Source organism: Molossus molossus, unplaced genomic scaffold (genome assembly GCF_014108415.1).
Source record: "Molossus molossus isolate mMolMol1 unplaced genomic scaffold, mMolMol1.p scaffold_m16_p_8, whole genome shotgun sequence".
Classification (NCBI taxonomy): Eukaryota; Metazoa; Chordata; class Mammalia; order Chiroptera; family Molossidae; genus Molossus; species Molossus molossus.
In genome coordinates this window covers 91,978,690-91,992,664 of record NW_023425402.1, presented here as the reverse complement: position 1 = coordinate 91,992,664, position 13,975 = coordinate 91,978,690, and the positions used below count along the sequence as shown (strand labels likewise).

Sequence of the window (13,975 nt, the reverse complement as noted above, 5' to 3'; positions counted from 1 at the left end):
ACTTTGTGAAGTAGTTAATAACCATATTCAAGATGAAATGCTATAACACCCCATTAGCAATGCTTTAAAAAGTTTTATAAGCAAAATATGTACTAGGAGATCAATGAGATTCTTTGAAATCTGATTCTATGCAAGTGGAGGCTGAAGATAAATGTTTATGAATCCAGGATAAGCAGAATAAAATTGTCCTCCATCTGAGTACTGTGTAGTGGAAAACATCCATTTTTTTAATGCATAGCCAGGCCATTTGGATATAAATATGGACTGAGTTAGAACACGACACATTCACTGAACTCATACAAGTAAGAGACCTGGTTTATCACCTCCCCGCTACTCATTTCATGGAACATTTTCAGTTGGAGTGAGAATTGCTATACCTTACTTACTCATTTGTCAAGAGTATTATCCCTTTATTGTTTTGCTATAGTTAACTGGCGTCATTAGAGAAGAAAAAAAGGAAGGTTCTATTATTCCAAGGTCTAGATACCTTCCTAGCATTTTCCTAACTCAACATAATGTAACTAACCCCAGTCACCTAGTAGGCAAAATTGAAAATATTTTACTTAAATACTCACAGAAAGGCATTGGGTTGTTTTTCCATTTTAGGATTGGAATTCTAGAGGATATTTATTTCCCTCTGCCTCTGCTTGAATATTTTTCTTGTTTTAAAAATATGCCAAATTATTTGCTTAAGTTCCCAATTGTGAGAAAAAGGTTATGTATATGAATATGTGACCTATTTATAATTGGAAGTAGTCTCTTATGGGTTAGTCTCTCTTGCGATTACCGACATAATAAAACAAATCCTTACAGGAATGTTGGGATGCTGACCCACGTTTCAAAATGACCTATCAAATTACATCCCTGATAATGTTTGTGGCAATCATGTTGATAAAAATCTATTATGGTCAAAAGATGCAAGCCAGTTTTTGTATATATTTATTTTTTGTTGATGTGTTACATATGAAAATAGTCTAGGTATTTTTTCTCTGATTTTAGTTTGCTTGCTAACTTCACATTAAGCAAATAAATTGGTTTAGAGCAAAGTAATATTATTAGAGGAACTGTTCCAAGAATGTCTGTGAAATTACATTTCAATACCCATTAGATATGGTTCTTTTTCTCTATAAACCTCTTTCCATTATTGAAAATGTAATTCTGTAGCATTCAACAAAGGACATATTTAAAATAAAGCTTGATTTTTAGTCACTGAGCTACAGCTACCTCATATAAATACCAGAGTCCAATTAAAGAGACGTGAACTCTTCGGCTTGACCCACTGACAATTTCATTTTTTTTCTTCCTATTTTGAAATTTCCATAGGGAACACAGACTTGAGCTGAAAATTATATGGGGAGTCTGGATGGAAGGGGCTGACGAGAAAGAGTTAGGGAGATGGAGAGAAGGATTGGCCTCCGGAAGATAGAAGAGGGGGAGACACAGTTACTAGGGAAACCCTTTTCCTGATGTCTGCATGTGAGAAACAGGCAAAAATGAGGAAGGCGGTGTTGCTATGGAAGGTAGTCTGATACAGGGTCACTGCCCCAGCAACCCAACAGGGAGGGACCTTGCCTCAGAGACCTTGGCATGGGCCCAGCTCTGGAGAGGTTCTATCAACTAACAACAAGAGCTTGGATGGTGACTAATAAGCAGATGGCCCCAAAGTGGCTCCAGGGAGAACCTAGTCGCTGAGTCCTTTTAGCAGTTTTGTTTAAATACATACATTCAGAAGCAGGCGGTGCAACCCTATTGCAATACAGACCTATGGGCATAAGACGGTTATCTCCAGGAAATAATTATTTTTTAATTATCTGATACTATAGTTGTTTATGCAGGCTACATGTTTATATAGGGGAGCAGGGGAGAGGACCCTCATATTTCGTCATCATAAACATTCACACTTAATTAGATGGTCTTCCATGACTCAGTTTTCTCTGCTCCAAGACAGCACCCTTGCGATAATGGCTAATATACCAGCTGAACTGAGAAATGTGAGTGGAAGTCAGACAGACTTTATCCAAAATATATTCCTAGTGGCACAGAGGTTCTGGCGGGCAGATCTATTCCATCTAGCACATAGGGATGGAGATTTACCTAATTTATATGATCTACCTGCAACTAGATAAATTGTAATTTCTTAGGGAAATGTTCGTGAGCATGTACCAAATAAAAAGTTAGCAACTACCTATAGAAACTAGCTTTTAAAAAGCCTGGGAGGGGGCATCTTTCTCATATTTGAAGGGACAAGAATGACAGACTTGCATGAGTAATTAAAATGTTTTAACCATGTGCCCTGATCTCTCTATAAAATACCCAAAAGGAACAGTAAATTCTATGAGAGAGAAAATTGTATCACTTTTAAAATTAATGCAAAATATGACATAGTATCAAAAGCTACAGACGTTTTCAGATTTTTAGATATGCTCCTTGAAGAAGTTCTTTACAATGGGGTTGAAAAAAAAAATTATGGAATTATTTTAAGAATGTTCCATCTCTGTAAAATGGAACATTGGAAGCATTCCCGTGCTCGGTTATATGAGGCTGTATCAATGTCTTAGTGAGCAGCTGCACGCTCACAAGCAATTGGGTAAACATTTGGCAATATAAATCTTCATATTAATGACTGAACACAAAGCAGGAGAAATGTTCAATATGTACATTTTGGTGCTGGAAACACTGAAACCAAACAGCTAGCAGGAGAGAGAAGGGGACTCTCACTAAGGCCAGCATGTTGGAGCTCCGCAGCCCTTCGGTGACATGTCAGCAGAAGCTGCCCCTTGCTTGATGCCATGAAAAGCATGTGGCCTTCCCGGGATAATAGGCCTGGGCACCGATTCTGTGGAAAGGGGGGCAGACGGCGAGAGCTTCATGTGAAGGCTGTCTTCCAACAGTTAGTTACATGAAGAGAACGAAAAAAAACTAAACAACGTATAAGATTGCTCCACTTTGGGGGGTGTAGGTGAGGCAGATGAGGATTTTTAAACTAAAGGAAAAGAGAGGCAAGGAGAAAATAAATTGGACAAGAAAAACAAGCTGGACTTTCTGTTCTTCTGCGTAGCTTTGTTTTATGATCTTGTTTGTTGTAATTCAAAGATAAATGAGTTCTTTTCCAGGTCTTTAAGGCTGGGCCCAGGGCCAGAAGGACAACTTTCAACTTGAAAAACTTAATTCTAGCCTCAAACTTTATAAAATTACAGAAAATGTCATTGATCATATCCAGGTACATTGTGCAATGTAATAGTACACCTAGTGCTAAACATGAATAATTCAGGGACAGACGTCTGGTGCACTTACTGGCGGTCTTCTCGCTTTCTAGTTGCTCAGTGATTACACCCAATGCCCCTGATTTATGTTGGTGTGCACTTTTCACAGAACTGTTATAGTCCTGTTGCCTTAAGATAATAAAAACCTTATAACTCTGCAGTGTAGGATGTTGATTTTACTACTCGAGTTGGATTTTGACAATCCCACTTCCACCTATAAAAAACACATCCATTGCCTCAGGTAAAAAAGTTCCTCCTGGAACCCACGGCAACACCTGACCCACCAGACAAGATACTGGGGTCTCAGCGAGCGGAGGCCTTGTCAAGGCTGCCAGTCACCCGAGGAACAGTGAATAAGTTGAGGGCATGCGCCATTTCTGAACTGAAAAATGTAGCCCTGTGCATTGGTTAGGTCGGCGCTGCTTGTAGTCCCAGATTAACACCCAAATGCCGGTGGTTTGAAACAGATGAAACTCATTTTTTGTTCTAACAAATTCCAGTGTTATAGTTATGTGCTAGAAGTGGTTCATATCAGGTCACAAGTGTCAACTACTACTTTTTCACAAATTGTATGAGCCAATTGTTAATCACAGTCATTATTAAATAATAAATTATACATTTATAATTAAATTATATTAAAAACAAAGCAGTTAATGATCACAACTCATCCTCATCCCATCCTAATAATTTTACTACATTTTACTATTATCTATACTCTAGATGTCAACGTCTATTATGTATGTATGCTAAAGATTGCACGGTGTGGTTTGCACATTTCATTCTAGCTCTTTCTAACTCTGCACTCAGTACTGAGGCCTACAGGCTCAGCAGGCACATGGTCTGGAGTAAAAGTTATTTAAAGTCACATATATACCAAATATTTGTCACCACATAATATGGGATTCCATCTTTCTGTCTTCCAGTATCACTTTGTGTGTAATCTGCAACCTAACAATTAGGTCGATATTATAATTTAAGTTTCAGTTAGCAATAAATATCACATTCTTTTTTATTCCTACATTAGTTAGAATAATACCAGCTATAGTAATATATACACCACAGAACATCGGTGTCTTCTTACATTAGAACTTTAGTTCCTGCTCACATAAATTCATTAGTTGCCATTATTAATCAATAAATTGTTCTCTGAATGACTCCTTTCATCTTGAGACTCAACTGTCTTTGGTACTTGGTTTCCAGATCTTCCCCAGGAATCATTTTCTATCATATCCAACCAGCATGGAAAAAAACCAATGGTGATTACATGAGAAGGATCTATAGTCCTGGCCACAGTAGGTCAGACATCACTTTTGCTATCTTTCTATTGACTACAACTCAGCCACATGTCAAATTTAACTTTAAGGAATTATGGGAAATGAAGATTGTATACATAGTTAGAAGAGAACACAGTTCTGATGAACAGTTAGCAAGTGTCTGCACCCTTAAATGTGTAAATGCAGAGTCACTAGTGTTCAGTCTGTTAGCTTCAGTCTTTCAAACAGTATCATCTTATACCCATCAAGCCAACACAAATAGGCATGGCATGGCATAAATACAATCCTCATTGTATATTGAAGTTGAGCCCAGAGTGGTAAAGTGACTAGCAACAATCCAAGTTTCACTGACAGAAGCAGAATTTCCTTGGCTGTGTTCATAAATATACTATTTAGTTAGAGTGCTATCTATTCTGCCTCAGTTTACCCCCTCCCTCCTTACCCAAGGATAATGAGGATAACCTTAGTATATCCATAGACCTCAACCACTGTGCTGGAATAATTACTATTCTCTATTATGTCTGGTTAAAATTCTTCAGCATGGCTCTCGACTCTTCAAAATCTCTCTTTCAGCAGGACAAGCTCTCAGTACCTAAGGCTTTGTAGGGAGAAATCAGTCGGGAAGAACAATGTAAGTGTAATTTTTCTTCCAAGTGTTAAATTTTAAAATATTTGAAAAAGGTTATTATATTTTAATCTATGTGTTACACTGAGCAGTTATAAGCCCTTTATCAGTCTCTTATCACACCAGTTCTCAAGCCTTTACCTTCTTCAATACCTTCTGAAAATATGGTACCTGGAAGAAAATTTAATTTCCCAAGTGGATGCTGAACATTGGATCAGGAATGGTTCCCATCGTGGAATTTGCAAGCTCTTGTGTGAGTTTCCTTCTCATTGTGATTACCCAGAAAAAGCCACTGCCCTTTCTCTCATAGTATTATTATTACTATTTCAGGATAAAACTCCTTTTTCATTAGATATTTTACAACTAATATTCTCTCCTCCTTACCACTATCTCATTATCAGTAATGAGTTTTATTCTAACTCATAGACTTAAATTAGCTTCTGCTGTTTCTAGGTTTGCATTTCAATCACTGATTCTCTATCATAAGTACTTCAAGTAATTCCAGTTATCCACAGAAATAATTATGTATTTAATATTTCATTGGTTTTTACCACTCAGTTAACCATAATTTTAACTAACCATACATACCCTCTTACTTACAAAGTGCAAGAAAAGAATTTTTCCTTAATCTTTAGTGGCATCAGCATCAGCATATTTGATTATGAATAACAATATATTTAAAGATAGAGATGACTTCCTGATTTAATGCTTGATTCAATTTCCTCTCAAGACCCAGGAGGGAGTTATTTAAGAGATCCCAATTAGGAATGATTTGAATTAATTGGAGCAACATAATGTACACACTGCATTGCATTCTCAATTAAGTTTAGAAAAAGAAGATATTCTGCTGACAGCATGTCTTTATTGGGCTAATAGTCATTATTTACGTATCATAAATTCTTTATCTAATGTCAAGTATTTTGTTTCTTCTGAACACAAATATGCATTACTGAGAAACAAAAGTACCAATGAATAACACATTGGTTTAGTAAATAGGAATAAGATTGGAACATATAATATAAATCGTGAATCATAAAGTACCCAAAGCTTCACCTATGTATGTATGTATGTATGTATGTGAATGAAAGATATGTGAATCGTATGAATCCAGTGACCCTCAGAAACCTGCTGTGACCTAAGATAAAAGCCAAATTTGTTGGGTCATAATTCCTCTGTTTGATACTGAAGTTAAAGTGTATTATGGAGCATGTGGAGATTCTTACTGTGTTTAGATTATTCATAATATAAAATTATTTTCAAGAGGAAAAAACTTTTATAATGATATTTTAGAGTGGTGAGTATTCTTTTAGTAATATAATCACTCATTCTAAATCTGAAAATAACTTCAAATTGTAATATTTTTACAAGATAATTTTATTGTGTTTGGGATCATGTTTTTTTTGTATAATTTCTTTTGTTTGATGTTTTATATACTATAAACAAACGTATGATTTGAATGCACAACACCCAGATGAATTTTTTGAATCCTAGATCTGCTAATTTTACCTGTACGACATCACATTGGCCTTTTAGCCTGTGAGATTATCATTTTACTCATTTGTAAAGTTAACATCTCTGTAATCAAGTGATAGTTGTTGGGAGAGAGGGAGGAAGGGTAGAAGGGAGGAGCAGAGAAAGAAGGAGGGAGGGAGGGAGGGAGAGAGAGAGAGAGAGATAGAGAGAGAGAGAGATAATGATTCTTATTTGGTTTTGGACCAAAGGAAATTCTTCCACGAGATGTTCTTTGAACAAAAGTCAATACCTATATATAAGTGACAAAACACATTAATAAGTTACTGTGGATTCACAAGAAAATTTTAATCAAATGATTTAATTTGGTAATTTGTGACTACTACATATACATAGAATGAGAGTAATTCCTCTTCCACATGACCTAAGTGATTGAAATGAATTCAAAATTCTAGCTAATACCTATAAGACATTGACTAAATTAAAAAATGTCCTTTAAAAGAAATTGTTTTTAATTTTTTTCAGAAATATACACAATGGCCAAATAATCAGTTTCACTGATCTCATCAATTCACCAGTTGACCAGTTGTGATTTTCAGCTGTGTCGACCCAGATTTAATTGAATACAAAGTCTTATTTCCAAGAGCAGATGAAGCCTTCCTATATCCCAGAAGCTATTAGTTTCATTATAAGTGGTTCTGTGAAGCAAGTACCCAGACTAATGAAGTCTAATTTTCTATGGATTAAAAAAGAGAAGCTCTACGATATTGCTGATGTTAGGTAAAGAAATTCTGAATATAGCACATTTATTTTATTAAATTACTCATGAGCACATGAGGACATGGTTGTAGACCAGAAGAGCCAATGGCAGTTTCCTTCTGGGGGAGTTGAGGGGGTGTAGGGATTCAAGAGCCCATTCTATAGTTTTAAAGCTTGTTAAGTAAAAGCTCTGTGAGTGATCTTATTTCAAGTTAAAGTGACACTAAAATTATGGCCAACACTGCATGTATTTTGACCAGATAATGAATATATATATAATATAGATGCTTATATTCCAAAGCAATAAATATATACCTGCAGATTTATAATATCAGGAAGCATCACAAGATAGTCAATTGCCAATTTCCTAGAAATATCAGTTGTTTCAGAGACCGTCCTATGTTATAATCAGTCTTACAAAGCACATTATTGTTATTTCAAACCATTAAAGGTGGTTTATAACCAGGGGAAAAATGCTTTAAGATCTCTCAATGCTACAATTCACAAGTCAGTGGTACAATTCACAACTCGTTTGTTAGACTCCTAACCACCCTCAGCTTTGCCTTGGGCCATTAACTAACAAACCAATCATTAACTGGTAGTAATGACCATTTTTTCCCAGGGATTATTGCTTAATTGAACTCTTGTGCAAGACCCATTATTTTCTGGGATGTCAAAATAACTACGCATTACTACATTTTCCTGTAATATAAGCACCTCCTGAAATAAACAATACAAGTGTCAGAGAATTAAATTGTTCACTGTATACTCTATTTAAAATACATTACTTTAATGAACAATTTTGATGTTTCAGAGGAACTTTCTCATTTTTTCATTCTCCTGAGCATATCCATCATGTAACTTAGATGTAGAATTAATGTGTATTTCTCTTCAGTAGTATACACAATGTCGAGACATTTATATTAGTAAACTGTGTTATATATTCATCTGGGTAAGGCACATTTGATTATTAACATTCTGCTCCAGAGAAACAAGCCATGGTTGCTTGTCTGTTACCATGGAAATAAATTAGGAAGGATAACCTGCCTACTTATCAATTTTTATTAATGCAATCAGCCTACCTGCTTAACCCATAAGTAACTATAGCACATTTAAACCAAGTAATAAAGCACTGTAACTCTAGGGGTGCCAGTTAAAGTAAATAGGATAGAAAATTACTGAAATAAAAAGTCTGAATTATGTGTCATAGTTCTGATGTGCCCCATCAATATTACAGGATAAAGAATGTAGCCATTTGAGAGGTCTTTAATGGTGGAATTACCATCAACTAATATTTATTGAGAGGAGAGGCAACTAAGACAAGTCAAGAGGAATATAATGAAACACAATTGCCCTCCCACTGTGTTGAAACCATTAAAGTTGTATGTGTTAAAATTTCAAACTAAGGAATGCCAGTCCAATGCTATCCAAAATAAAGGCCAATGATATAGAATATATTTGGTTGAGCCCAAAAATGTAAACTCTGGAAATTCAGAATTTGTGATGATTTAACCTATGCTAGGATAAAGTTCACCTTTGTGTGGTCTAAGAAGAAATAAGCCTTATTAAGCCAATCAATAGGAAGTTACAGGGTCAAGAAGATAGTTAACCAAAAAATATATTCATTTTTAAGGACTCCAGCTTTATCTTTTTATTAGAGCGGGTCTAAATGGCTTAAAAATAATTGGCTTTTTCTTCCTCTAATTTAGACTCACTTAATCCTCAATGCCTATAAATTACTGTGATTTTACAAAAAACATTCTATCATGGAAATTGATGGCACACACACATACACTATTTTTCAAAATGAAAAAACGTCACTCGAGTATTGGTATCAGGTATCTCAAATATTAAGAAAAACATTTTTTTCATAACCAAAAAAATTAGTATTTGAAAAATAATGTTTAACTTTATTGTATAATGGCAAGAATAATTAACAGTAGAATAACCCTCTTAAAATGTTAAGTGTTGACTATAGATACAATGTTGTGTAGCAGAACTCTGGAGCTGTTTATCTTGCTTAACTGAAACTGCATGCGCATTGATTAGAATCTTCTCATTTTCTCTACTCTGCAGACTTTGGTGGCCACCATGTTTTTTATTTTTATCTTCAAATATATTTGTTGGCTCAGAGTTCAATATTCAGATAAGCCAAATTTTAATGACTAATTATTGTGGTGGTCATATTAGCAGTAGATTAATAGTAAACAATTAGAATTAAACCAAGTTATTTGTTCTAATTTTGCCAACCCCTCCCCAAAAAAACCCAAGCCCCAAATGTGTTTCTGTCACAATTCATAGTTAGTAACATTATAACATCTCATGAATGATCAATAAGGAATAAAACAAAATAGTCATGTTATCTTCACGCTAGGAAATAGATCATCCCTTCTATCTATCCCTATTTACCCAATCAGACCAGTTCTTAAAGATGGCTAAAATATCCTTGATATTGAAAGAATAATGTAGGAAGGCAGTCAATAAGTGTTTATTATGTGAAACAGTCCAACAAGAAGCCTTAAACATACATTGTTTCATTAAGGACCAAAATAAAACACTGAAGATAAATATTTATATTAAATTTGAGATAGGAATCTAAGTCTAGGAGAATCAGTAACATAAAAGTCAATGAATGGTAAATGACAAGACAGAACTAGAATTTAAGTTGGTATTTTTGTGTTGGAAATCTGAACATGTAAGTCCCTTTTCTTAACTACTTTCAGAGCAAATATGCAATAATAGTGGTGCCAGATTTTTATCAAATATCTGAGGAAATTTATGTAGAGATTATGCTTGTTAGACCAGAAGTTTTGTGGATAAAAAAATGTATCATAAAGAGGATTCTGTAATAAGAGATGTGTAAAGGTATACTGCAAATAAATATAGATGTAACTATGGTTATAGGTTTATAAATGAATCTACTAAAACATCACTATAGTTTTGATTTTGTTTTTTTAAAGTTATATTGAGATACAATCCACATGCTATGAAATTCACCATTTAAAGTAGAACACAAGTCAGTGTTTCTTGGTATGTTCACAGATATGTTTAACCATCATGATAGTCAGTTACTGACATTTTCATCATTTCAGAAAGAAATCCCATACCATGTAGTACCATTGTCCTATCTCCTGCCCAAAACATTCATGTACAATTTTTATTCAGATGTAGGTTTTTACTTCTATTATATAGTATTCTATTGAATGGGAAGTGCTATCCAATTGTGGTGTGGATTTGTGTTTCCCTGGTAACTAATGATGTCAGGATCCTTTCATGAGTTCATTGGCTTTTTGTATGTCTTAGGGAAATGTCTATTTGGAATGTTTGCCCATTTTTTAAATTGATTGTTTCATTTAGTTAGTAGTAAGTGTCCTTAATATACTCTAGATGAAATTCTTTTTTCAGATACATTATTTATAAATATTTTCACCCTCTCTGTTGGTGTTCTTTAACTTTCTTATTAGTGTCTATTGGAGTGCAAAATCACTTAAAAGTTTTTGCAGAAGTCTAATTTATCTTTTTTTTTTTTTTTCTGGTTGCTAATCTAAGAATCAAATCCAAGAACATAAATACTCTTCTTTCTGTTTACTTCTAAGAGTTTTCTATTTTTAGCACTTACGGTCATATATTCATTTTCATTTAATTTTTGTTTGAGGTAAGAGTTCAACTTCAATCTTTTTGCATGTGCCTGTGCAGTTTTCTTAGCATGACTTGAAAGATTCTTCTTTCTCCATAAAAGGTCATAGCCCTGTTTAGAAAATCAGTTGACCATAGCCACATGGGTTTATTTCTGTACTTTCAGAAATAAGGTATTATTCCTTTGATCTATATCTTTAATCCTTATTAATAGGATTAGCAGACTATCTTGATTTCTGTTGTTTTGTATTAAAATGTGAAATTAGGATGTGTGAGTCCTTCTACTTTGTTCGTTTTAAATATCTGTTTGCTTATTCTGATTCTCATGAAATTCTATATACATTTCAGACTCAATTTGTCAGTTTCTACAAATCATTAGGAATTCGTTTATAGATTGGGTTGAAGCTGCAGAGCAATTGTGGAAATATTAACAGCTTAACAACATTAAATCTTTGGATTCATTAACATTGAGATGTTTCCTTATTTATTTAGATCTTTAAATTCTTGCATGATGTTTGGTAGCTTTTAGAATATGTTTTGTAATTTTTAGTCTTAAATATTTTATTCTTTCTGATGCCATTGTGAATGGAGTTGTTTCCTTTGATTTTATTTTCAGATAGTTCAATTGTTCATTGAATTGTGTGTGTTGATCTTGTGTCCTGCAACCTTGCCGAACCTGCCTATTATGTCTAATAGTATCTGGGTAGATTCCTTAGGATACTCTCACAACAGACATTCTGACTTTTTCATGTTTTTCTGTGGAAAACATCCAATATTTCTCCTTATAAGTTTTTCATAGATGCCCTTTATCAGGTTAAGGAAGTTCCCTTAATTCTATTTTGTTCAGCATTTTTCTCTGGAAAGGGTATTTGATTTGGCCAAATGTTTTTGTTGTTGTTGTAGTTGTTTCTCTATTGAGATGTTTTATTTTAAAAATTTGAATGATATAATATTAATTGATGTTTGATATTAAACCAACCTTGTGTACCTGAGATAAACCTCACCTGGTCATAGCATGTAATTCTTTTTATGTGTTAATAGATTTAGTTTGTTAGTATATTGTTGAGGATATATTTTTAAAAAAGATATTTATCTATAGTTTTCATGTAATATCTTTGCTTGGTTTTGGCACCAAGGTAATCTACTTTTCAAAGATTATATAATTTCAATTTTAAAATGTTTTGTAGAATTTATTGGTGCAGCCATCTGAATCTGAGCTGTCTTGTGGACACTGTTTTGATTATTAATTAAATTCCTTCTCTTAATGTAATTTCATTATATTGTCTATTTCTTCTTAACTCATTTTGGTTGTGTGTCTTTCTCAGATTATTTTCATTTCATCAAAGCTATCTAATTCATTGGTGTTACAACTTTCCACAAAATTTCTTTATAATACATTTTATTTTGCTGAGATTAGTAATGTGTCCTCTTTTATTTGTGATCTGATTCTAGTAATTTGAGTTCTTGCTCTGTCAGTCGAGCTAAAAGTTTGTCTTTTATTGATATTTTAAAAGAAACAGCTTTCACTTTTCTTGATCTTCTCTATTGCTTTTCTACTCTCTATTTCCTTAATTTTTTCCCTACTCTTTATTTCCTTCCTCCTGTTTGCTTTAGGTTTAGTGTGCTCTACTTTTTCCTTTGTCTTAAGGCAGAAGGTTTTATTACTACTGATTGGATATCTTCTCTCTTAGTACAGGCATTTTTCAGCTTTACACTTCACCCTAAGCTCTGCTTTATCTGAATCTTACAAGTTCTGTTAATGGTCTCTCATTTTCATTTCTCTTCAAATACTTTCTGATTTATTATTTGATTTCTTCTTTGACCCACTGGTTATTTAGAAATGTGTTGCTTAATTTGCACATATTTATGAGTATCCTAAATTTCTTCCTGCTACTGATTTCCAATTTTATTCCATTGGCTGGGAAGCATACTACATATAATTCTTTACTTTTTTTAATGTGTTGAGAATTTGTTATAGTTTAGCATATGGTGAGAGAACATAGCAGAAGAAATAGCACTTGTGCTGTCTTCTGTAACTACCAGGAGAATGTTCAATGTGCTCTAAAGAAGACTGGCTATTCTGCTATTGCTCAGTGGTAGGAACTTTCAATATCTGTTAGGTCTCATTGGGTTAAAGTGTGGTTCAAGTCTCTGCCCTTATTGTTCTTCTCCCTAGTTGTGCTATTATTAAAAATGAGATCATTGGAGTTTCAACTATTATTTTGGAATTTTCTATATTTCCCTTCATTTTTGACCGCTGATGTTTCTCCTCCTGGGGCCTGTTATGGATCTAATTGTTTCTCCCCCAAATTCATTATATTGGAATCTTAATCCCAAGTACCTCATAATGTGATTTTATTTGGAAAAAGGGTAGTTGCAGATGTACTTGGTTAAGTTAGAGTGAAATTGTACTGGGGTAAGGTAGGTCCCTAATCCAATAGGTGTCCTTATAAAAAGAGGAAATTGGGGAACATTACACGAAGATGAATGCAAAAATTGGAGTGATGCTTCTACTAGACAAGGAGCATAAACGTTTATGAGCAAATCACTAGAAGCTGCATGAGAAGCATAGAACAGACTCTCTCTCTTAACTCTGAAAGATCAACACTACCTACACCTTGGTATTAGATGTCTAGCTTCCAGAAGTATAAAATAAGTTAGTTCTGTGCTTTAAGTCCATAAACTGGGTTCTGAATAAAAATGCTCATTTCCTGTGCCTCCTAAGAAGATATTCCTCTGACTGGAAGCTGGAGGAAGAGGTAGTTCAATATTCTTGGTTGCAGTCATCTGGAGCAGCGGTTCTTCCTTGCTGAGTATGGAGGAACAAGTGGGAGAGCAAATCTCAGTCCAAATACCACACATTTTCACAGTTCGTACAGTATTTTAGATTTTCCTGAATAAATGTTTCCTTATTGTCTACGTTTTACCCTTTAACAATTTAAAGTCAG

The 13,975-nt window shown here is 34.1% G+C and overlaps 1 long non-coding RNA gene across 1 annotated transcript in view; it reads left to right on the top strand.

The window, feature by feature from the left end:
- LOC118621631 overlaps positions 1-13,975 on the top strand; it is a 347,996-nt gene that overhangs the window by 258,213 nt on the left and 75,808 nt on the right. The gene's annotated exons all lie outside the window — the stretch shown is intronic.